The 25,277-nt window shown below is 41.8% G+C and overlaps 1 long non-coding RNA gene across 4 annotated transcripts; it reads left to right on the top strand.

The window, feature by feature from the left end:
• On the top strand, window positions 1-21,547 carry LOC116521080. Of its 4 annotated transcripts, none has more exons than XR_004256908.1 (6): window positions 1-314; window positions 918-1,015; window positions 1,964-2,115; window positions 4,469-4,559; window positions 19,223-19,875; window positions 20,265-21,547. It is a non-coding gene; the product is annotated as an uncharacterized LOC116521080 (long non-coding RNA). The 4 variants fall into 4 exon arrangements; XR_004256909.1 differs by adding an exon at window positions 17,876-18,202 and having other exon boundaries at window positions 2-314; window positions 19,223-21,547; XR_004256907.1 differs by having other exon boundaries at window positions 12-314; window positions 19,223-21,547.
• The last annotated feature ends 3,730 nt before the right edge of the window (window positions 21,548-25,277 follow it).

Here is a 25,277-nt window from a genome sequence, read left to right on the forward strand (position 1 = left end):
AACCTACTTCCGGCTTCGGCCCCATGATGGCGGGTGCCGAGAACTATGTGGGCTTTCAGCGACCTTGCTGGGTCACGTGAAGCGGGCCTCCAACGAGCCTTTCGTTTCCTCCAATTCCTCAGATTCTACTATCTCTGTCTCGGCGCCGAGGGCTTGAGCTCCCCCTGCTGTTCGTTAACATAATCGTTAATGCAGATCCTGTCCGTTCCCTTTAAGTCAGCTGTATCTTCTCTCGAGGTCGCTATCATGGAAACGGCTCAAGGGAGCAGCTCCGTTCTGATGATTAACTCTGGCGCGGTTCCTTTGATTCAGCCGTAAGAGTTTGCTGAAAAACTGGCCATACCCTCTATTGACGACATGCTAAGTGTTTGGCCAAAGAGCCCTTCCTCTCAAATAACCCTCAGGCATTGTCTGTCCACAGGCTAACCCCTCGCCTTGCTGTGGAAAATCCAAAACCAAATGCAAACTTTCTATCTCTAATCAACCATCTTGCCTTCAAGAACTCATAAGATTGTAGGGAATCGGTATCACTGGATTTGCCACCTCCACAATCTGGACATGTCCTTGCCTCCAAATTTGGTGATGAGCCAGGACAATTGTTGTTGAAGGAAATAAATTTTTGAGACAGGTTGCTGCTAAAGAGGAATCTAATTGTGGGGTCCTTGTGGTTTTTGACCATGATTTCATTACCAAATTAGGTAGTAGCATCATCAGTGCTAAAGGAATGGGGAATGGGGATTGCTTTTATGTTTATATACTAGTGTCTTGCCTAGTGGTGGTGTTGGAAATGTTCTTGGAGGTTCTTGATTAACTGCTTATGTAGTTTTGTCTGCATTGAGACTTCCTTAATTGTTGGTCTAGTGTTGATTACTGGTGAGGAGGTATTTTGATATTTTGTTTCCTTCTTATTTTAACAGCACATCCATGAACATCAAGGGGCAGTCAGAAGACATAATCAAAACTCCTTAATTTCATAATAAATTGAAGACTCAACCATAGTTTCAACTATAAAACTGTGAGTATACTAGCTCAAGCCAAAGTCTCAGAGAATTCCTGAAGCCTGGCATTCAGACAAATTGACCATCAACAGATACATAAACAACATTGACATTTTCTCAAAAGAGAAAATGTAAAAGGCCAAAGGGACAAAATATCCTGTAATCTGCTTCCCTTTCCATCTAGATGAGTATAATACAATCCTAGTACATTCTGGTTCCAGCAAAATGCTATCTTTCCCTTTCCCTTAGAAAAAATAACATTCAGCTATACTTTTTGCAAGAAATAAAGAGCATTTCCCAGAGATAAATTTTCTTTGCTAAAAAGTTTATGCTGAGACCTACACATTTTCACTAAAATGTTATTAGTTGAAACAGCTCACTCTTGGAATTATATGGTTCAGATGATCTAGGTTTTACCAGAGAAGTCAAGGCATTTCTTTACTTTTGGTTTGATAACTTTTGAATAACTTAAAGTCTTATTTGCATGGAAATCCTTTCTTCCTCTCTGCCCCCCCCCATCCCTACCCCATTTGCTCTGTTATAGGCTAGACTTGATCTCACATGCCTTTCTTTTCATAACACCAAAAATAGCTTGACATCATATGGCATTTGAGTCACTCAGTATCTCCAGATGACCTCTGCAGCTCCATAAAGAGATTCAAACAGTTTCCACTGTACTGCAACCATTAATATCTTTTTGATGGTCCTTTGGGTCAAGTTTGTGTAACAAGACAGATTTGGAAGAAACATGCAAGGCAGAAGATGAGTGTCATAGAATGTTTATTATAGATGGATCCTCTAATTGTCACTATTTCAAACACCTAGTTCTGTCTTAGCTGAATGTGCAGCATATGAGACATAAGCAGACTATGAAAAAAGTGGGGTGGTATGGAAATAGATTTGTTACACCACAGTGGCTGAGTCACTGAATAAGGTAAAAAGCAGGAATAATCTTTTCATTCCAGCCAATGTCTACATGCAGTAAAAAAAGCAATGAGGAGACTCTTGGTTTTTGGATCTGCAGCATGCAAGAAATCATATTTGCAACGGAGAAGAGTGATGGGAGTGGTCTTCTGTATGTGTATGCAAAAGCTGAAGTTTTGCTTCCCACTACAAGGTAATCTCGGGGGCAGGGGCTAAGGTTATTGTCTTAACGTACAGTACAATACTGAACTTAGAGGTTTATGCCTTCCCATTCAGACATCATGCTTTATCTATTGCTCTGTACTGACTCTAGTTATCTATATGGTGGTAGTAATAAAATGTTGTCTCTGATTATTAGCGTTGATAACCCACCCTCCAGGTATCATCTTCTCTATAGGCATTTGTTTCTATTTTAACACTGAAAAAATCTTTTACTCAGCTGCATATCAAAGCAAAGAAAGATCTCTTCCTGATATCTTGGAGACCCACTGGCAGAAAAAATTATACTGCCCTAATATTTATGCTCCTATTCAGGAGAATTTATAAAAGCAGGCAAACAAACACCTGCATATAGAAATATTTAGTGACCGTAATACAGGTTGGGTTATAGGTAGTCTTTGCTTAATGACTGATCACTTAATAACTATTCAAAGTTATGATGTACCTCCCCGGAACTAGTCATGACCCATTTTTGAAGTTTCAAAAACTGCAAGTACGCATACATGCACACATATATACAAACAGTCTCATGATTGTATTCTGGGTACTTGGCATCTGGCTCTCATTTATAGCTATTTGTAGTCTTCTGCAGTCACATGCACAAATGTTAGCATTTTTCCCAGTTCTATAATTTACTTGTGGTTTTCATGAAAAAAAGTTAAAGTTGATATGAACTACATGTGAATCTTAATCTCTTTTCAGTGACTTACAACTTCTATAGTAAGGCAACAGGACCATTTTCCTATTTTGAGAAGAAAACTTTAAAGGCCATAAAATAAGCTTACATTTTAAATAATACCAGTATAACCATCCCTTCATATAAGAAAAAGAGAAGTGTCTTTTACTGGCGTAACCCAAGTCTCATTCACTTGATTTTATCTTCCTGTTTATAATGTCCCTTGGTATTTCAAAAAAAAAAGTTAAATGTAGCCTCTGAATACAGCAAAAAATCACCATTCCTGTATTAAAGCTACCTGACCTGTGCATTTTTGAATCTGACTAATATAACATTAGGAAAATTAGGCTCATTGCCATTTTTGTGTCTGTCTGTAACAGTTATGAGAATTGCAAAATGAAAATGTTACAAAATTGCAACAGACAGAATTTACCTATTTTCCATTTCTGTCTGGTTTGTAGTAGTATACTTTAGGTCAGAAAAAAACCTGACCCTTAACAGATCTAGCGTTAGCAGATAAAGACAGCATCCCATACACCCAAAACAGCTCAATTACTGTTCGCTGAAGCTGAGGTTGCCAAGATTATTTCAATATTCCCACCTCTGATGCAGGACTTCTGGTTTGGTTGTGGTAAACCTATGACGTCTGTGTGTCAGTTCATCATAACCAAGGGATAAATATTAAATACATGTTAACTGTTGATGAAGTTTGAAGAGGGAATAATAATTTTTAAAAGAAAAGCTATCATGTCTTTTTATTCAAAAACTGTTTAAAGTTATGATGGCATCCAAAAGGCAGTTGTAAATGTGGGTAGGTCCCTTAAGGGACTTATCATTGGTACTCAAAGTTGTGATCTTTGCAGTGCTTCTATGAGAAATCACTCAGCCCTACTCATATTTACAACTGCCTTTTGGACCCCCCCCCCTGCTACTAATTGATCTTGTTACCCCGCTCTGCTTACCCCAGGCTGCACCACATGTCACTTCTGTACCAGTTGGGGTCTTCTCTATTATTAAATGACCAGAATGTATTCATTTCATTTCAGAAAATGTTCAAAATTATTTAGCTACATCTAAAAAATCTTATTTTCTCAATGCTATGGCATATTTATAATTGTGTTCTGGGATTAGGCCCTCCATCTCTTTTCTTTCTCTGATATTTATTTGAGCCCTATTGCCATCCCTGAGCTTCAGAGATAGCAATAAGTTCTGATTAATAGATTTTAAGGTCAATGATTACTCAGAGATCCTAGAATTCTTGCCATATTTTACATGCTTGAATGAAATGAAATACATCCCTTTCCAATATGAACATGGCAAAAGAGAGAGAGAGATTTTCTGAGCCTAAATCTAGCTAGCAGAAACTGCAAAGAAAGAATTGATTTTCTTCAGGGTTCTTCAAGAGGAATGTCTGCTTTGGGAATTATTCTGTCTGTATATGTTTACACTCACTGAACTAATATTCCATCTATAGATGTCTTATAAAACAAATGTCGGTGTGAAAACATGATTGTTTATTTTCTATTCTTTGAAAAAATATTTTTAAATTGTTGAAATATGGATCTAACAGTTTTATTTTGAGAAAATTGGCCTCTAAAGATTCCGTGCTTACTCTAAAAGTTCATTGTGCCAGGTTTTTTTCCTTTTTCAGGAGAATATGGAACAAATGGCTTCAGGATTCCAGTTTATGGGATGGATCTACAAGGGGTCAAATTGCTTTGATACCCAAAGGCCAATGAAAAGTAAGAGATACTTGCAATTCTTTTTCCAGACTCAGAGCTAATATCACAGTGTCCTATTCCTTTAAAATGAGATGTAATATGTAATACAATATTTCTCAGATTTGGTGCATAGCTGAGGACTTAGATCAGGGCTAGACAGTCTTTTCTGGACCAATGGGCACTTTGCAAATTTTAGAAGCATGTTGTGGGCAGTCTCAGAAAATAACTGCTATGAAATGTTCGTCTCTTTACAAATGGTAGCAGTAAAAAGCATGAACAGTCATAAATCATGCATTAAGAAGCAAACCAATAGGATTGCCATTTACTGATCATTTTGCCTCTTCCCCCCTTGATACTTAATACCTTACCTATTTAAGTTTATGTCTGGTCAGGTGGGTACATTTTCAAAGAAAACATTGGATTCCTTTCATCATTCTTATTTTCTAAGAATCCCTATGCGATTTCTAGAGATCCTAGAAACAATCTGGTACATATTTTTGGAAGGTGAAGTAAAGATTATTGTGAGTGGAGAAATGGACTGCCCACAGGTTTGGCAAAAGTGCAACAGTTAAAGAAAGCTTTATTGTGGTTTTTAAAACCACAGTGAGAATTAAATGTTCAGCTCTCCAAAATACAATATTGTGAGATTAGTCAGATTAGTCCCGAGAATGTTAACAAGGTAAAATATGATTGGTAGATTTTAAAACAGTTGAACCCAAGAAAAATAGTTATATTTTAAGCAATTTAATGGGAATTTACAATATTTATATTTGTAAGGATAACATTCTAAGAAGAGAGCTGTGACCTAAAAGAAATTGGTAGTTAAATAGTATAGTCACCTTTGGCTCTGCTTGAATAGAATCTTGCCTGTATTATCAAAAGAGAATTGCAAAAGCATAAATTTCCTTGTTTCCAGAGAAGTGAAGGGTTATTTTTTGAGTATAGGCAATTATTCTCTTAAATGATAAAGTGTGACTGACCTCACAAAGACATCTAATAATTTAATTGAGGTTAGGACTAAGCTGGTTATTCAAAACTTATTAGTAATTCACCTGTACTAGGTATTTTTCCACCTTTTCAGTATATTCTACATTTTTTAAAATCCATATTTGTATCAATTTATTTTCCCTTTTCTTTGAAGATGTAATAATCTTTAATTTGGAAATATTAGCAGGAGAAATGAATATGCCACTTTAGCCCTTAAATTTACAATACAAGAAGGGTTGGGTGACCTTCGGAAAACAGCCCCTGATGGTATTCATACTTCTTTATGTTCTTAATAGCAAGAAGCAATCATGTACCATCTTAATATGTTTTAGCCTCCAGTCCCCTAATTATTTTCGTTGCTCTTCTTTGCACTCTTTCTAGAGTCTCAACATCCTTTTTACATCATAACAGTTGAACAGGAAGTTACATTTCAAAGCTGTTTGAACTAAAGAAAGCATTCAATTTCCTTAAAACTTACAAAACGTCATATCATCACACATAGCATCACCCATAGGCTGAAAGGTTGGAGGTTCGGTCCTCTTACCCAAGAAGTCCACTGGGTCAACCTACCTTCCTACCAGTCTTTTACTTAGTGTAATTGTTTGGTTGTAGCAGCTTCCAATAGTTAATGTTTTCATCTGCATCTTTCCACTAATTCTGGTCTGTGAAAAGATGGGACTTTCACAATCAAAATTGCCCTTCCATTAAATAAAAGGTAAAATATAAAGTGTTAAGGTTAAAAAAACAGGTAAACTTATAAGAAAAAGAAAAAGAAAAAATAATTTCTACACTGGATTCTCCTGGCCATGTAGTATATAAGCATGTCCTCCTCCCATCCTTTTTTGGGTTGTGTGGTTGATAAATCAATCTCACAAGAGATAAAACAAAATCATTTTTAACTGAAAATATGATTTATGAAGTCTGATTTACAAAAACCTATGCACTGTTCTCGGTAAATCACAAGGTGGTGCTGGTTTGTTATAACAGTAATATTTGGAGAGGGGCAGATTTCAAGATATATCAGTTTCAACAAATTAAATCAGAGAAAAGTAAATCTTTAAATCAGATGTACTGCATAACTGTGGAATTGCACAGAACGTACTCCATATGCAGAGGAAAAGGTGGGGGAGTTTTTAACAAAGAGAAACATAATAAAGCAAAAGTCTAACTAGAATAGTTACGTATTCGTTAGAGATACCATGAATCTCAAAGCAAAGTTCTCTGTTTTTTTATATAGCATTTCTTCAAATCTCTGCTTTTAACCATTCATCAGAGATGTTGAAAAAGGCATATACCTAGCTAAGACATAGCAACTTTTTGCTCTGTGTCTTTAGACTTCTGTTGTTGTTTTTCAAGAATTCAAATCTTCTAAATCCAGAAAGGAGAAATAGATAAGAAATCTGCCTTTGGTATAAATGATAGGAAGAACACAATCCCTGTGAATAATGATTGAAAATCAGATACTATTTCAGAGTTAGAATGGCAGAGATGCTGCATATTGACTATTACAACACTTAACTGAGGCCTCTCCCATTCCCCAACACATTACTATATTTTGAAATTTGTTTTTCAGAATTACGGGAATGCAGCAGTGTTTTAAGTTAAATTGAGATAGCTCTATTTAAATTTCCAATACAGATAGTTCTTGGTTAATGACTACCTGTTCAGCAATGGTTTGCAGTTATGATGGTGCTGAATAAGTGGTGATTATGATTGATCCTTTAAATTCTGGCTCTCCCAACACCTCTGTGATGATGTGATCATGATTTGGGTGTTTGGCAACTGGTTTGCACTTACATTGTAATAGCATCCCACATGATCATGATTTGTAACTTTTCCTATCAGCTTCCCCAAGCAAAGCCAAGAGGGAGGTTGGCAGGGAAGATCAAAAATTGTTTGCATAAGTCTCACACATCTGCACACTATCCTTGAGGCTTGGTATGATCACACTGCCTCTCCCTGGCTACTTGCACACCATTCCTGGCCATTGATACACCTCTGTGCACCCTTCTTCACCTGGCGGCATCCCAAGCCCCACTCTACTTGTGCTGTGCCTTCCCCCGCTATTCACACATCTTCGCTCCCTCTTCCAATTGCAGAAGCAACTTCCTGCTGGCTTCCTACTGACTTTAGTTGTTGGAAACTGGCAGGAAGTTGTGAGGATATGTTCACCGAATAACCCACAACCTTACTTAATGGCAACCAGAACTGCAGGAATTGTTATTGCTAAGTGATGCAAAGTGATGGAACCACTGCTAAAGGTCCTGCCAGTGGGAAATAGAGTGACATTCCATTTTAGAGTCCGTTCAGGGGGAAAACATAATGAGAGCAAACCTGTAGGCCTATCCATGATCAGTTCTGATTGCTTGTCCCTGACATGTTTTGCTTTATGACCACATCACTTAATAAAATCTGGTCCCAATTGTTGTTGTAACTCAAGAACTACCTGCAGAGCAACTATAATAAATAATTGGGAAAAGAAGCAGGAACATTTATGATGATGCTTATAATAATTATTTAAACCTATATGCCACCCAATGATTCTGGGTAGCTCACAATAATAAAAAAAATTATAATAAAAATCAGTGAAAAATTAAAAAAAATGATAAAATTCAGCAGGCAGGATGTAGTAGGCTATATCTCACTCTCCCTTGCCAAAGGCCTGAGCAAAGAGCCAGATCTTCACAGCTCTTCAATACAGCACAATGGGCCCCGTATAGATCCAGAGGCCAAGCACTGCTACAGAAAAGATGCACTTCTGGGGTCCCAATAGATGATAACTGTTAATCAAGGAAACTTGATAGTGACTGACATTTTACCCTTTTTTATCTAACCCAATTCTCTTTTGAATCCTCTCATTTGTAGCAAAAGAGATTCTGTTTCCAAATTTTAATTTTTACCACTAACTTGCCATGTGGGCAGGGGCATTTCTTAGACCAGTGAAGAACTGTTTCCCACTTGATTGGGTGGGCCAACCCCTGTGGCCAAGCAATTGTTTCTCAGGCTTCTAAACATGGGTTCATTGCTCTTCCAAGATAGAGCTATTTAAGTATTGGGCTATTTAGAAGGTTAAAGAATCTACTTGCAGGAAATCAGAATGAGTTTTGACAGATGTCAGAACAGTTCTCCACTCCAGCTTTATCCCATGGTAAGGATGGCAATGATGGAAGTTTTCCCACTGATATATAACGCTTGTCGGAGTGGTAATGAATGTGGGATACTCCACCAATCATTAAGGCTTCACATATGCAGAATGTATACTTGCATAGACTTAAATCATTCATCTTTAGTTACAAGCACAAGTTGGTAGATTTTATATATTAAATTATTTAAAAAGGTGTTCCCGTGGGCTCAGTATCTTCATTTTTTTCTTGAGTAACATGCCAAGATGCCAAAGCCTCCGGGAAAGGCGCACAATGAAAGCAAAAGCTTATTTGGATTCAGCAGAAAAAATAATCCTCCTTGGCTCCAGTTTGGGCAACTATTTAAGCCTATGCTGTCAAATTAAAGTACATGGAAGAATATTCCTTAAGCTGCCTTGAGACCTACAGTAGAAGAAGGACTTTACTTGTCAGATTTGCCTGAGGCAGCATTCTTATTCTTAATGAAGTAATTGGTCTGAGTCCAGATCGTACCATTCAATTTAATAGGGTCTCCACCTTACTTTTCCTGATACTTAATTTTTGTTTTTGTATAGGACCATTCAACCAGGTTAGTCTGAAATGGTACAACCCAAAAGTAGTGATCTTCCTGTTTCTCAGAAGAACTGTTGTGAATCACTGCTATTATCATTTTATCTGTGTTTAAAGCTAAATTTTAAAAAAGGATGAAGTTAGAAGTCAATATCCATAAATAATGTAATCAGAACTGTTTCCATTCACTGAGGAGATATAAATAGCTAGGCAGATAAGGGAGGGAGGGAGAGAGAGGGAGAGAGAGAGAGAGGAGGGAGGGAGGGAGGGAGGGGAGAGAGAGAGAGAGAGAGAGAGAGAGAGAGAGAGAAGAGAGAGAGATCGAGATCCTTTATTGTGATTGCTTAAAATACCTACAAGGATAACCATGATGAAAACAGTGCAGAGTATTGCTTAAGAAATTTTTCACTTAATTGTCGTAATTTATCTAGACGCCAAATGAAATATTGTCCCGTAGCAGAACAGCTATGTTATTTCTCTTCATCTTTGTCAGGTTAAGTGTTTCTTCAGTGTGTACTCCTGGCCTTCCAATAGAATATAGATCTGAAAGGAGCAGAGCCCTTTTTTGAAAGGTTAGGATATTTGACTTCTACAATTATGGTCAGTAGGGAAAGATTCCTTAATTCCTCATTTGGCTGCTGGTGATGTGAATGATTTTTCTGTTTCCTACAAAATGCTTATGAAATTAAAATACATGAGAGAAAAGGTTATTCTCTCATAAACTACAGCTGAAAAACCATGACCTGTGTTTACATGATGTGAATGATCCACACACTTGAAAATTGCCAAATTTGGGAAATACTGATCTGGAAGCATAGTTTAGTCTTCCAGATCATGCTCTTTCTCAATAAGGGTGGAGATAGCATCCATGCATTGGTTTAACATTGTCCGTGCTCCGATTGGACTGATTACTAATTAATTAACGTGTTATATTACCCCCGCCCTTGTGAGTGGCACTACCCAGTTTCCGACTCAGTCCACTCTGGGACGGTCATATTATCCAATTATCTCCATTTGCTAGATGCTATTTCCACCATTATTGAGAGTGATTCTAAGGATCCAATCTGACAGGCAGTGAGTATTCCTGGACTGACCTTCCAGGGGCCCTTATACCACCAGCCACAGGGCTTCAGCCCACAGGCCTGCCCGCCCTATTTCTACTCCTGACTTTCCAAGAGCGCTTACCTCTTGTGGGGCAAGCTTAGTGCTGCTGGGATCAAAGGGCTGAAATTGACAACCACTTCGCGGCCAGTCTGAAAGGCTCCATTTTAGCAGCTGCGGCACACTGAAGACTGAGCCCTTGCGGCTGGGAGTGAGGACGACAGCTGAACATGCGCGCATGTCCCAAACAAAGCCCTGAGGAACGCTTCGGTACGTAGGAGGAATGCGGAGTGGCCGCAAAGTCTCTTAATGCGGCGTGAACAGCCGGCTAGGGTTACCTGGTGCATATAGGGCTGAACGGCAGCAGAAGGGCTCCTCTCTGCCCAACAAGGCCTGATCATCAGAGAAAAACAGGAACGCCATTTTGAAGTGGGTGGAGCCAGGGAAAGAGGTCACGGCCACTATTTTGCCTCTTTGTCTTCATTAACCGGCAGCATGACAGACAGCAGCATGTCTGACCTCGCTCCAGAGTCCAGCAGAAATGCTTAGGTTTAGGTTTATTGGATTTATATGCCGCCCTTCTCCCAAGGACTCACGGTGGCGTACAATATAAAGAAAACACATGTTACAAAAATTAAAAGGGACATTAAATAAAGTATCCCCAAAAAAACCAATTGATATTTACAATAAAATTTTAAAAATTAAATTAAAATTAACAACCAAATTAATCCTATATTTATTCCATTCAGGCCAGGCCGGCTTGCTGGAAAAGCCATTTTTTAGGGTGCGTCGGAAGGACTGGAGGTCGGGGATTATGCGAAGCTCCAGAGGCAGCTCATTCCAGAGGGAAGGCGCTCCCACAGAGAAGGCTCTCTCCCTGGAGTCGCTAGCCGACACTTCTGGCCCCCGGCACCCTGAGGAGGCCACTCTGTGGGATCGTATTGGACGGTGAGAGGCTAATGGTGGCAGTAGGTGGTCTCGCAGGTATCCTGGGCCTAAACCATGGAGTGGTTTAAAGGTCATAATTAGTACCTTGAATCGCACCTGAAAGACAATCGGCAACCAGTGCAGGCTGCCTAAAAGGAATGTAACATGGGAGCACCTAGGTACCCCTATGATAACCCGTGCAGCCTCATTCTGGACCAGCTGAAGCCTCCGGTGCTCTTCAAGGGTAGCCTCATGTAGAGAGTGTTGCAGTAGTCCAGGCGAGAAAGGACGAGGACACGAGGGATTGTGCACAGAGTATCCTGATTCAGAAAGGGGTGCAACTGACATATCAGGCGAACCTGGTAAAAGACCCCCCTGGTCACGGCTGTCAGGTGTTCTTTTAAACTAAGCTATATATCCAGGAGGACTCCCAGATTGCAGGCCCTCTCTGAGGGGGGTAAATTTTCTTCCCCTATCATCAAAGATGGAACAAGATGCACAAATTGAGAATTGAGTCTTGGAGGGATTGAGCCTGAGCCTGTTCCTCCCCATCCAGATCCCTACAGCCTCCAGGCATCGGGACATCACATTGAGGGCATCGTATGGTGGTTTGGGGTAGAGATGAAAAGTTGGGTATCATCAGCATATTAATGATACTGTACCCCAAAACCACGGATAATCTCGCCCAGCGGTTTCATATATATGTTGAACAGGAGGGGTGAGAAAACCAACCCCTGGGGCACCCCACAAGGGACATGCCTTGGGGTTGATCCCTGTTCTCCAGTCAACATGAACTGTGACCGATCTGACAGGTAGGAGGAGAATCACCGCAAAATGGTGCCCCCCACTCCCAACTGCCCCGTCGTCACAGTAGGATACCATGGTCAATGGTATCGAAAGCCGCCGAGAGGTCTAATAGGACCAGGACAAAGGAGCAGCTCCTGTCCTGGGCCCGCCAGAGATCATCAACTAACGTGACCAATGCCGTCTCTGTGCTGTACCCGGGCCTGAAACCCAACTGGAACGGATCCAGGTAGGCAGCTTCATCCAGGTAGCCTCCTCACACTGGGACAGGGCCCCATTTTCCCCACCAGGCAACCTACACCCAAGACCTATCCGGGGGAGAAGGCTTCGAGTAAGAGTTCCTCTTCCTCGTCCTGGGGCACAAAGAAGGCCTCCAAATTGACTTCTAAGGTCAAGCATCAGGAGGAGCCAGGGCTATCAAATCAGCAGTCTGACAGTGTACCAGCGCCAACTGCCTGGCTTAGCCCATTGCCACAGTTGCAGCTGGAACTGAGCCAGGGGCCATTTAGTCCCCTGTTGCCCATCGACACGTCACGGCTTTGGGGCGGCACTGCTTCGAGGCCACAGAGCAGAACCATGGAAGTCACCTTCACTCCTACCATGGCTGGCCTTCGTCAAGAGGGACAGTTGCCCATCTTACCGACAGTTTTTCCCCTGCAGTAAATGACAGCTGGCTTCCAGGACATCATAGCCAAAGCCATCAAACAGGGCATCGCGGCAGGGCTAAAGGAGAAGGCTCAGGGGGCACTGTCAGGGGCTCTACCCTCAGGCAGGGACAGTTCCAGATTTGGTTGTCCACTTGTCCCCGGCTGAGCTCGTCCGTAGCCCTTCCCCCGCCTCCAAGGAAGGGGAGATTAGAGACACAGACTAGAGGAGGGTGCCATTCCAAACAAACCCACCTGTGTGAGCCTTTTTCCACTGGTGCTGTTTAAATCTTTCTTGTCTAAGGCCAAGGCTTCCTCTGACTTCGAGCCCCAGGCAGAGGCTTCCGTTACTCCGACATGGCCCCTGTTGGCGAGCGCCCTGTTCATGGAGCACAAAGTGGAGGCATACACCATCCCCACTCCTCAAGTATTCGTCGACATGGTGAAACCCAGTGGTCGATGCCGACAACTGGCCCGGCGCCCTTGGATAATGACAAGCGATTCTACAATGTTGCTGAACAACTCGGCAAGACACTCCTCTGGTCTACTGTCGATCCCCTCGTCGCAGCACTGCATACAAATACCACACTGCCAGGCACATAGGAGGACATCCTCAAGCTGGAGGATAGGTGATCCGACCAAGTTCTGCAGCTGGGTCATCAGGCATCGGTCTGGGTGGTGCGCGCCTCAACTGTAGCCTCCTTTTAGTGCTCAAGCCATTTTTGGCTACAAGCTGCAAGAACACATTCCCGCTAGCGATTCTAGGGCCCACCAGGTCCTGAATAAAATTGTCACGGCAGTGCAGTTTTTCACATATGCCATGGCCTCATTGGTGGCCTTGGCAGACTGTTGTGGCTATGGCAGTGGCAATCTGATATGAGACATAAATGGCACCTGGTGTGTGAACTGTACCAAGGGGAAGCCCTCTTCAGGGACTCGCTAACAAGGATAAGCATAAGATCCTGCCCTCTAACCCAAAGAAAGGTTTTGCTCGAGCTGCCCCCTACCCTAGAAGACAGCTGTTCAGAGAGTATGGGGGGTCCTTTAGGCACACTGATTGTGAGTAAGGCTTTCACCACAGGGTGGATTCGGCCAACACCCAAGGCAGCAACAGTATAGGCAACAGAGAGGGGACCAGTCCAAGTGCCCCTTTTGCGGTGTGGTAACCGATATACTGCAAACCCTAACTGTCACAGGATCGGGCCCCCATCGGGGGATGACTATGGTACTTTGCCAATCAGTGGGAGGCCACGATGTCTGACACATGGGTGAAAGCCATGGTCAGGTTCAGTCTGACCTTGGAGTTCATCTCCCACCCCCCTAGGTCCTTCCTCCAGTGTCCCATTTCCAGTAACCCCCAGAGACGGTTGTTAATGTGTTCAGCCATTCAGTACCTCATGAACATTGAAGCCATTCAGGTGGTGCCCGCTGACCAAATCCATCAGGGATTCTATTCCTTATTATTTGTCATCCCCAAGGCCTTGGGAGGGGATGGAGGGCCATCCTTGATTTAAAATGGTTGAACAGGTTTATTAGATATAGACATTTCAAAATGCATTTGTTACATACTATTTTGGAAGGGGTGCGCGAGGGCAATTTCCTTATATCGATCGACCTCACGGAGGCGTACTTGCACGTATTCATCCTACAGGAGCACCACCAGTTTCTCTGTTTTTGTTATAATTCTTGTCACTACCAATACACGGCTTTGCCTTTGGGGCTTTCTTCTGCTCCCTGTGTCTTTACTAAGATTTTGGTGGCTCTGGCAGGCCCACTTGTGCACAGTACCAGTCAGGGTACAGCTCTACCTCGATGATATATTGGTACAGTTGACCTCTCAGGGCAGAGACAGGGCCGACCTCCACACCACAATACACATGCTTCGGTCCCTGGGTTTTCCATTAACGAGGCCAAAAGCCATTTTACACCTACCACCAGGATTCTCCACCTAGGGACTTAGATCAACTCGAGGGCTGGACAGGTCTTCCTCTCCGAGAAGCGGAGTCTAGTCTTAGACAACTGGTGACTGAGGTGGCGAAGGGCCATGGGACACGCTGGCCAGCCACTCTCTATAAGCTACTCGGGAATAGTCTCTGCCATCGCTATAGTGCCCTGGGCTAGACTACTTACAAGACTTACAATGGTTTCTACTCCCCTTCCAGAAGAAGAGGAATAGCACCTCTCTGGTGCGAGTAAATTTGCCTGGGGAGGTTTGGCAGTCCCTCTGTTGGTGGTGGTTTCCAGCCATAGAGAAGGGGTGTCATTTTAGGGTGATGGGTAGGATCACCATCACCAGCCTATACGGTTGGGGAGCCCACATAGTGTCACATACGGCGCAGGGTCAGTGGATCCAGGAGGAGGCCAATAGGAGCATTAACTGGTTGGAGCTCATGGCCATTATATTGGCACTTCTGAGCTTTCAGCAACATCATTGGTCAACATGTGCTGGTCCTATCGGACAACATCACAGCCAAGGCCCATGTAAACAGGTAGGGGGCACCAGATCTAGGGATCTCATGCTAGAGGCTAGTGTCCTGGGAACATGGGCAGAGAGCAACCTCTTGTCTATCGTAGCTGAGCACATTTCAGGGGAGGCTAACATTAGAGCTGACTGGCTCAATAGCCCTGGCCCAGGGATCTCCTCTATGCCTTCCCTCCAGTGCCTCTCCTCCCCAGGGTTATCTGTAAGATCATCAATGTCAGGGCAGAGATCATCCTTCTGGCCCCTTACTGGCCAAGGCGGCCGTGGTTTGCCGACCTTCAGATGTTGGTGGAGAGGCCCTGGAGGATTCCACTGGACAAGAATGCCGCCAGGGCTCACTGAAATACCCGGAGCCCCAGTAGCTTCAGCTGGCGGTTGAGTACTCACTCTAAGTGGGGGGGGGGGAATTCTCTGCCAGGATCATTAACACAATACAGGCCTCCAGGAAGCGCTCGACAGTCCATATTTATAATGCCACCTGGAAAATCTTTTGTAAGTGGTGCTTGGGCAAATAGGTTACACCAACGGACTCCACCATTCTTCAGGTCCTGGCATTTCTGCAGGAAGGGCCCGATAGGGGGTTATCACCTAACACCATTAGGAGACAGGTGGTGGGTACCATACTTACATGTGTGGCGGACCGGCCCTGTCACATCACCCTAGTGAAACGGTTCTGAAAAGGGGCTACTAACCTGAGGACGCTGGCTGTGCAGCGGTATCCAACTTGGGACCTTACCAAGGTGCTTGGGGCTCTCATCAAACCACCATTCGAGCCCCTGCGGAAATCTCCCTCCAGTTCCTTACCTGGAAGGTTGCCTTCTTGGTGGCGATAACATCCACCAGGAGGCTATCGGAACTGCACTCCCTTTTGGTCCGGGAGGACCTATGCAAATTCCACATGGATAGGGTAGTCCTCAGGCGACCCATCATTTGTGCTGAAAATGGGGTCATGGTTCCATCGAGCCCAGGAAGTGGTGCTTCCTAATTTCTGCCCCACCCCAACTCACCAGCTGGAGAGATAATGGCACAACCTCGACGTGCATCATGCACTTAAGATATATATCAACCGCACATCAGAGATTAGGCAATCAGGGGCGCTCTTTATTTCCTTTCAACCCTCATCCTTAGGCAGGAAGGTCTCCGCAACAGTCATTGGTAGATCGGTCAGTTGTTGCATAGCTGCAGCTTATGAGTTCCATGAGGAGAGGGCCCCAGAGGGTATAACAGCCCATTCTACAAGGAGCGCCACCACTGCGGCGTGGGCTACGCAGGCTTCTCTGGATGAAATCTGCAGGGCTGCGGTGGGCGTCCCTCTCACCGTTCATTAGGAATTATAAGTTAGGCAAGTTTGCATCGGCTGATGTGGTGTTTGGCCGCAGGGTCCTGCAGGCAGTTCAGGTTGACAGAACACAACTGGGATGGTCACCTCCCCACCCTTGAGACAGTCAAGCTTGGGTATGTCCCATGCATGGATGCTATCTCCACCCTTATTGAGAAAGAGTGTTAGGGTATCTCCGTTGGGAGACAGAAAGTAGTGCGGCGGAATGTACAGCTAGAGAGAAAGAATGTTGCTAGTAGAAACACACGAATAGAGTTTCAGACACTGCTAGTAAAAACAGTAGCTTTACTACTGATAATTGCTTCACAAGCAGTGATAGTAGATATTAGTCCAAACACAATTCAAAGAACAAACAATAGCTTACAGTCGCAGTTCACATTCCAGTCATCAAGTCATCAAGCATAGGACAAGCAGAGAGAGAGAGCGCTCTCTTGACTCCTTCTTATAGTAAAGCTAATTACATCTGATAAGTACATCCACTCATTTAAAGCAACAACGACCATTTGTTGTTATAAAGATATATATTGCCTACCCAACACAAGGACTATACTCCAACAGGTACCTACCTGATACGCTTCATAAGATGGAGATCGCATCCAGTCCCACCCTTTAGGGCAACTGTTCAATTCTCGTGTCTATAATTTGGGGAGTATTATTGGTTGATTGACTGTACTTTGTACGTTACACTTCTCTTAATCTACTAAAGTTGTTGTTTGGATAACATGTTGAGTCTGTCTTCCTTTCTTCGCCGGAAACTGGGTGGTTCCACTCACAAGCATGGGTTATATAACACATTAATTAATTAGTAATCAGATTCAGTCCAATCGGAGTACGGACAGCGTCAACTGGGCTGCTTTTTTCCTTGAGGAAGAAAAAGAAGACATTTTGTTTCTAATCCAAGAAGCTTCATCGATTCTGGCAGGATGGTGGGGGCTATGGAGAGATTAGTTCTGATAGAATCGTTACAACCTCCCCGCCCCCATCTTTTCAGAACTAATCCCTCCATAGCCTCCACCATCCTGCCGGAACTGATGAAGCTTCTTCGATGAGAAATTAAAAGTCTTCTTCCTCAAGGCAAACCCCCCCCCCCAACAGTTCAATTGTCTTTTGAACAATCACCTTTTAGACTACCCAGAGATCCTTGATGCTTTCTGACTTTACTTGTTTTCTGGAAAACATTTCACTAGCATTAATCATGTTACCTAATTTGGATAATGAAACATCTGCAAAAAAAACAAGCCGCCTCAGAGAGCACCAAGGACCCTTCATGTCAACAACTATTGCTACAATAAGCTACAAATATTCTTTATTAGACTGCCTAGAGTTATCCCTCCATTTGACCAGTCCTTGTTAAATTCCAGGTGTTCCATCTGGAGGGCAGCTGGTTGTGGAAGTTGTCATAGATAATCCCATATGCTTTATATATCCCGAAGAAGATATAGAATCTGTTCCAGGAAGAAATGCAGTGATTTCTTCATCAGTTTACCAAAAGGCTTTTTTCTTTTGGGTATGGCTGCTATCTTCCCCTTGCTCCGCAGCGTTTGACCATGTAATCAGGACTGCAAGCCAAAGAGAGAGTTCAGGCTACATCTCACCAAAAGTTACCTCAATGTGTAAAGTTCACTGGACTCAGTATGAGATTTATTGAAACCTGAAAAGGATCAAATATTGATGCTCTGGGAAATAAGGTAAGCAGGGGAAAGATCATTTCTGAAAATATTTTTTCTTCAATGATGGGTAAATGAATTTTGACCTTTTTGAAGATCAAAAAGAAATAACGGGGGTTTTGACATATTGCATTTTAAAGTAAGTTCTCTAAGGCAGAATGGCATGTGATATTGTCAAATTGTTTACTTCATTACAATTTAGACTTTAGACTTTATTAATTCTAATATTTTTAATATAATTTTATTAGATTTAAAAAACATAAAAAATGGAAAATATAGAAAGCAAAGTTGAGAGAGAGAGAAAAGATAAAGTGCAATAAAGAAGAAAAGGGAAAGAATTATTTAAAGAAATTACTTATGGTCTTTCTATTGACCCTTTCCTGTATTTTTTTCCCCTCCAACATTCTCTTGTGTTGGAAAAAATAATAATGAGGTAGGGAAAGAAAGAAAACCATTGCTTCAGGATTTGTTTCCAGCCACTTTACAAGCAATGGACATCAAAGGCATATACATTTCTTCTGTATATTGAAACAACACAATTCAATTGTTTGTGAGGTCAGAGGCTATATAAATTGGTTTAATAAATAAAATTGCATTTGTCTCTGTTGTTTTCTATTCTAACTGGGGCTAGCAACTCCATTGCTAAGTGATATAGTGATAAAGTGAAAAATTATGTGACCATGTCCAGTTTATGATGGCAGTTTATCAGTTCTAGCTGTATCATTAAGTGAATGACTGCAATTAATGTTGTGATGTCATATACTCTGATACTGAATTGCAACTTCCTGCCAGTTTTCCCACTGACTTCACTTGTCAGAAGCTGGCAGTGGAGATCACAAATGGTGATCCGGTCTAGCGAAGGGAGGGGAAAGTCCCAATACATCATGTGACGCTGCTGTGACACAGTGAGTTTGATACCCCTGGAATAGAGAGATTTTTTTTCCCCCAAAATGAATATTTACACAATCTTAAGCCAACTTTGAAACCTGACCTTGCTTTACTGATATCTTTCATATCAATTTTGACCCTTTTTTTTTTCAGTTACCCTGCTGGGAAAGGAGGGACAGCAGACAAATCGGGACCTGACTTCCTTGACAGAACTTCTTTCCAACATTCCTTTGGGGTGGAAAGAATGGGGAAGAAAACCAAGATTGAGATTAGGAGGAGGAGGAGGAAAGAATACAAAGATTAGAAATCGCTTGCCACGTGTGTACATCACATGTACAGCTCATTAATGTTACTAATTTTTATTTTCAAAATGTATGTAAGATTGGCTTTAAAGGATTAGATACAAAAATATTGGGAATAGAAATTCTGTATTCGCATCTTTAAATGAGAAGGTTACTCTCTGAGTTTCTACAATTTTTAAGCTTAAGTACATTATTTCCATATTCTTTTTATAATATTTTTAAATATTGTATTAAGATTCATATGCATTTTTTAAATTTCTTCTAACATGCAGATTCTTGTCTGCAATTTGTATAATTTTTTTTGTAAGAAATTTTCTCAATACAGGTATATGTGCTATTTTTATCCTCTAACAGATATAGTTGTATTTGTGTGTATGTGTTTATGTGTGTATGTATATGTTGTGTTTGTGTATATATGTGTACACAAACAAACACACACACACACACAAACACATATGTAAGAAATGCACTGCAAATTCTAGGAACCTGTCATTTCAAGAGCCCGTAACTTGTTTCAATTTTTGCAATTTATTATTTAGATAATTTATATTGCTGCCCACTCACTTTTAGTAATTCTAGAAGGCTTACGAAAAATGAAAAACCAAAATACAAAGAGTTAAAAAAAAGTACATCCTCCCTCCCAACAACAAGCAAACAAGTCACTTGATGGAATCCAGCCCGCTCTGGTTTCCGCAGGCCCATTGGCAAAACCAGGCCTTGCAAAAAAGTGTCAAAGTGGGGGGCCAGTTCCCAAAGGAAGGGACTCCCCCACAGAAAAAGCCCTACTTCTGGTCACATCAGATGTACTTTCTTAGGAGAGGGCCCCGCAACATTTCCTACCTCCCCGCTTTGATGGTTTGTGTAGATATAAATGGGAAGAGACAGGGCTTCAGGATAATCGGATCCCAAGCCATGTAGGGCTTTAAAAGTGACAACCACAACTTTGAATTGTAACCGGAAGTAAATTGGCAACCAATGTAGTTCCTTCGGAGAAGTAACACATGAGCACACCTGGTCTGCACAAATCCACATGGGCAGCTGCATTTGAACCATTGTTGCTCTGGATACTTTTCAAGGGCAGCCCCATGTAAAGCGTGTTACAGTAGTCAGTGTGGGAAGTGATTATGGCAGGAGTTTGAGCAGGGATTGTTGGTCCTAGGAAGGGGTTAATTGCACACAGCTGCAGTTGCACAAAGGCCCTCCTGGCCATACTGCCACCTGTCCTTGAAGCAGTAGTCATGAGTCCAGGAGAAACCCCAATTACACTCTGAATCTATCTGGGGCATCCCGGCCAAGACCAGAGATGGCAATGTAGAAATAGAACTGTAATAAATGAACGTTTCCTAATATAATTTTCAAAAATATTCAACAGTTCTTTTTTATTTCAGGAATTTCAGCAGTATAAGGAAAATAACCTAATGGAATGTTTGTGAATAATTGTGTATTAAGCTTAACGTTTTATTCTTAAATTTAATATATATTTTTAAAGAAAGCAAATATATCAAACTCATGAAATGTCATAAAATCTCAATATTTCTTTATAAGATCTTGTTGAAACCTTATGACATTTGAGATTATTGATAGAGATGCTAGGCTATTCTTGAAATTGAGAAAGGGTGCCCTGATTCTAAAAAGTGTGCAATTTCCTTTTATGAACTGATAGGTTTATTAGTTTGGGTGATATAAGGAGGGCTGTAATGTTGGCCCACACAGTGATTTGACAGAGTGCAGTAACAAAGAAAAATATTTCCTTTCTGGAAAACATGTACTGTAGTACAATAGTGATAGATGGGTGGACAAAGTATTTGCACTGTAAGAAGTTTACAACTGTCACTGCATAGCAAGGAGCGAGTTTGCTCTGAAAAGGTTAGCCAGATCTCGAAGTTTTTGAGGATTCTATGATACAGTCTTATTTATACTTCCATATTACTGAGCATGAGATGAGAGATTCGCAGCATTAACACTCCCAATAAATTCACATAAATTAAAATAAATAAATTCACATTTCTTAATGAATTTTCAGAATTCTCCTGTTACTGTCTCTTGTTACAATGAAAGCATTCAGGGAATGAAATCTGGGAAAGTTGGGGCTGCTTCAGTGCTACTTTCTGCTGTAGCCACATGGTAGTCATTTTCAACAGTCCATGATATGGGTAGTCCTTGACTTATGACTACAACGGAGTCCAAAATTTCTATTGTTAAACAAGATAGTCAAGTGAGTTTTGCCCCATTTTGATCTTTTTTGCCATGGTTATTAAGTGAATTGCTGCAGCTGTTAAATTAGTGCTGTGATTATTAAGTGAATCCGTTTTCCCAATTGACTTTGTTTGCAAAAGGGATCATATGGCCCTGGGACACTACAATTGCCATAAATATGAGCCACTTGCCAAGCATCCAAATTTTGGGGATGCACTCCCAACATCTCACTCCATAGGTCTCTGACATGTTTTCCGCATGTGACTTTCCTTATCCATGCAGCATCTCTTTTATCCCCTCACATATCTTCTGCAACCTGATACACTTTCCCAAACCATGCTGCTCCCTTTCCTGAGAGGCGTAGTATCCCTAATGCACCTCCATGCACCTCCCTAACCCATGTCCCTTCTATATGCCTTTTACATACCCAATACCTCTTGAGCATTCACAGACTGTTCTTGATTCATGTTGCCTCCTAGTACCCATCTCTGACCTGCACAATACCTCTTGCACAGTCCCAAGCATTCCCAAGCGCTCTTCCCAATCCACACAACTGTCTATACATCATCTTGGACTGCTGTGTCACTCCTGACACACCCTTGCAATATCATTCCATTCTTCTAGACTTCTGCCACATACCCCTCCCTATGCACAGTACTCGACTTACATGGCACTTCTCACACAACTTCATGACCCCCATGCACTCTTCCTGACTTGCCCGCTTCCTGCATTCTTTACCCAACGTGTACAGCATAGCTTGCATATCTCATGCCTTCCTTGCCTATGTGATCTATTCACACTCCTTTCTCCATCTGCACAGTATTTCTGATACAGACAATACACCTTTCCCAACCCATGTGGCACTCTTATGAATCCCCATGTACTATTTCTGACCTGCACCACCCTCTTCTCACCACCTTGCATCAGGCACATACCTGCTGCCCTTGGATTTACAACTACCTGCTGGCTGCCACACTGACTTTCTCCCTGTGAACAGAGTAGTAGGAATAGAATAGAATAGAATAGAATAGAATTCTTTATTGGCCAAGTGTGATTGGACACAGAAGGAATTTATCTCCAGTGCATAAGCTCTCAGTGTACATACAAGCAACAAGTAATAAGTCATGATCATAATAATCATAAAATACATTCATCATAAATAATAAAATACAACACTTAGTGATAGTCATAGGATACTAAATAAGCAATCAACATAAATCATACTAGGATAAAGGATAGGATATACAGGTGAAACTCAAAAAATTAGAATATCGTGCAAAAGTTCATTTATTTCAGTAATGCAACTCAAAAGGTGAAATTAATAATGAGATAGACTCATTACATGCAAGCAAGATAGTTGAAGCCATGATTTGTCATAATTGTGATGATTATGGCATACAGTTCATGAAAACCCCAAATCCACAATCTCAGAAAATTAGAATATTGTGAAAAGGTGCAATATTCTAGGCTCAAAGTGTCCCACTCTAATCAGCTAATTAAGCCATAACACATGCAAAGGGTTCCTGAGCCTTTAAATGGTCTCTCAGTCTGGTTCAGTAGGAATCACATCATGGGAAAGACTGCTGACCTGACAGTTGTGCAGAAAACCATCATTGACACCCTCCATAAGGAGGAAACCCTCAAAAGGTAATTGCAAAAGAAGTTGGATGTTCCCAAAGTGCTGTATCAAAGCACATTAATAGAAAGTTATGGTGGAAGGGAAAAGTGTGGAAGAAAAAGGTGCACAAGCAGCAGGATGACCGCAGTCTGGTCAGGAAAAGGTCATTCAAAAGTGTTGGGGACTTTTACAAGGAGTACACTGAGGCTGGAGTCAGTGCATCAAGAGCCACCACACAGACAGATTCTGGACATGGGCTTCAAATGTCGTATCCTCTTGTCAAGCCGCTCCTAAACAATAACAACGTGAGAAGCGTCTTACCTGGGCTAAAGAAAAGAGACCTGGCTGTTGCTCAGTGGTCCAAAGTCCTCTTTTCTAATGAGAGCAACTTTTTCCATCTCATTTGGAAACAAGGACTTAGAGTATGGAGGAAGAATGGAGAGGCACACTCTGCAGATGCTTGAAGTCCAGTGTAACAGTTTCCACAGTCTATGGTGATTGGGAGGCCATGTCATTTGCTGGTGTTGGTCCACTGTGCTTCATTAAGTCCAGGGTCAACGCAGCCATCTACCAGGAGATTTTGGAGCACTTCATTCTTCCTTCTGCAGACGAGATTTATGGGATGCTGACTTCATTTTCCAGCATGACTTGGCATCTGCCTACACTGCCAAAAGCATCAAAACCTGGTTCAATGACTGTGGGATTACTGTGCTTGATTGGCCAGCAAACTTGCCTGACCCTGAACCCCATAGAGAATCTATGGGGCATTGCCAAGAGAAAGATGAGAGACATGAGACCGAACAATGCAGAAGAGCTGAAGGCCGCTATTGAAGCATCCTGGTCTTCCATAACACCTCAGCAGTGCTACAGGGTGATAGCTTCATGCCACGCCGCATTGAGGCAGTAATTGCTGCAAAAGGGGCCAAACCAAGTACTGAGTACATATGCATGCTTATACTTTTCAGAGGTCCTGATATTGTTCTATGTACAATCCTTGTTTTATTGATTGCATGTAATATTCTAATTTCTGAGATTGTGTATTTGGGGTTTTCATGAGCTGTACGCCATAATCATCACAATTATGACAATCACTGCTTGAACTATCTTACTTTGCATGTAATGAGTCTACCTCATATATTAGTTTCACCTTTTAAGTTGCATTACTGAAATAAATGAACTTTGCACGATATTCTAATTTTTGAGTTCACCTGTATAGGATAGTAGGAAGGAAAGGAAGGGAAGGGAGGGAAGGAAGGAAGGAAAATTTCTGATGTTCCCTATCAGCTTCCCACAAGGAAATTAAGTGGCAGGAAGTTGGATGTTGCTCCTCTCCTATTGCATTTTTTGCTCATCTATAATCATACTCAGTTGCTTTGTGCAAATGGTCATGTAGAGCTGCTATTTAGGACATTTTGTCTGAGTTATCCAAGAATATTATTGTAAATGGTTTAAGAAATGAGTCAAGATGACTCCATAGAATCATTTCCTGCTTAGCAATAGACAGAATTTCTCCATGAGTTTTAGTGTGTTTAGTGTGTTTCTCAATCTCAGCAATTTTAAGATGGATGGACTTCAACTCCCAGAACTCTTCAACCTGGAGTTGAAATTCACCCAGAGCTGAGGTTGAGAAACAAAGGTGTATAACTTCAGGCAACAAAGCTAAGACAGAGAAAATGAACAACTGGATAGCTCTATTTTTCTTTCATCTAATAAGATTTTATTTATTTATTGAATTTATATTGCTGCCTGATCATCCATGGTGACTCATGGTGGCTTACAGAATGTAAAACCACATTTAAAACAATAAAAACTAACAAAAAGAATCAAATAAATTAATATAGTACAATATAACAAAATCACCACCCACCCCAGCAACAGCAGATCCACATGAGCCATTTAATGGGCTCCTTCTAGCTCTGAGTTCCCCAGGCCCGTTGACAGAACCAGTCTTCAGAGCCTTCCGGAAGAGTATTAGAGTGGGGGGCCATTCTAATCTCTGGAGGAATGATGTTCCAGAGAGAGGAAGCCACCGTGGAGAAGACCCTTCTTCTGGGTCCCACCATAGACGGCTTTAAAGGTGAAAACCAGCACC

The sequence above is a fragment of the Thamnophis elegans genome, chromosome Z (assembly GCF_009769535.1).
Source record: "Thamnophis elegans isolate rThaEle1 chromosome Z, rThaEle1.pri, whole genome shotgun sequence".
Lineage (NCBI taxonomy): Eukaryota > Metazoa > Chordata > Lepidosauria > Squamata > Colubridae > Thamnophis > Thamnophis elegans.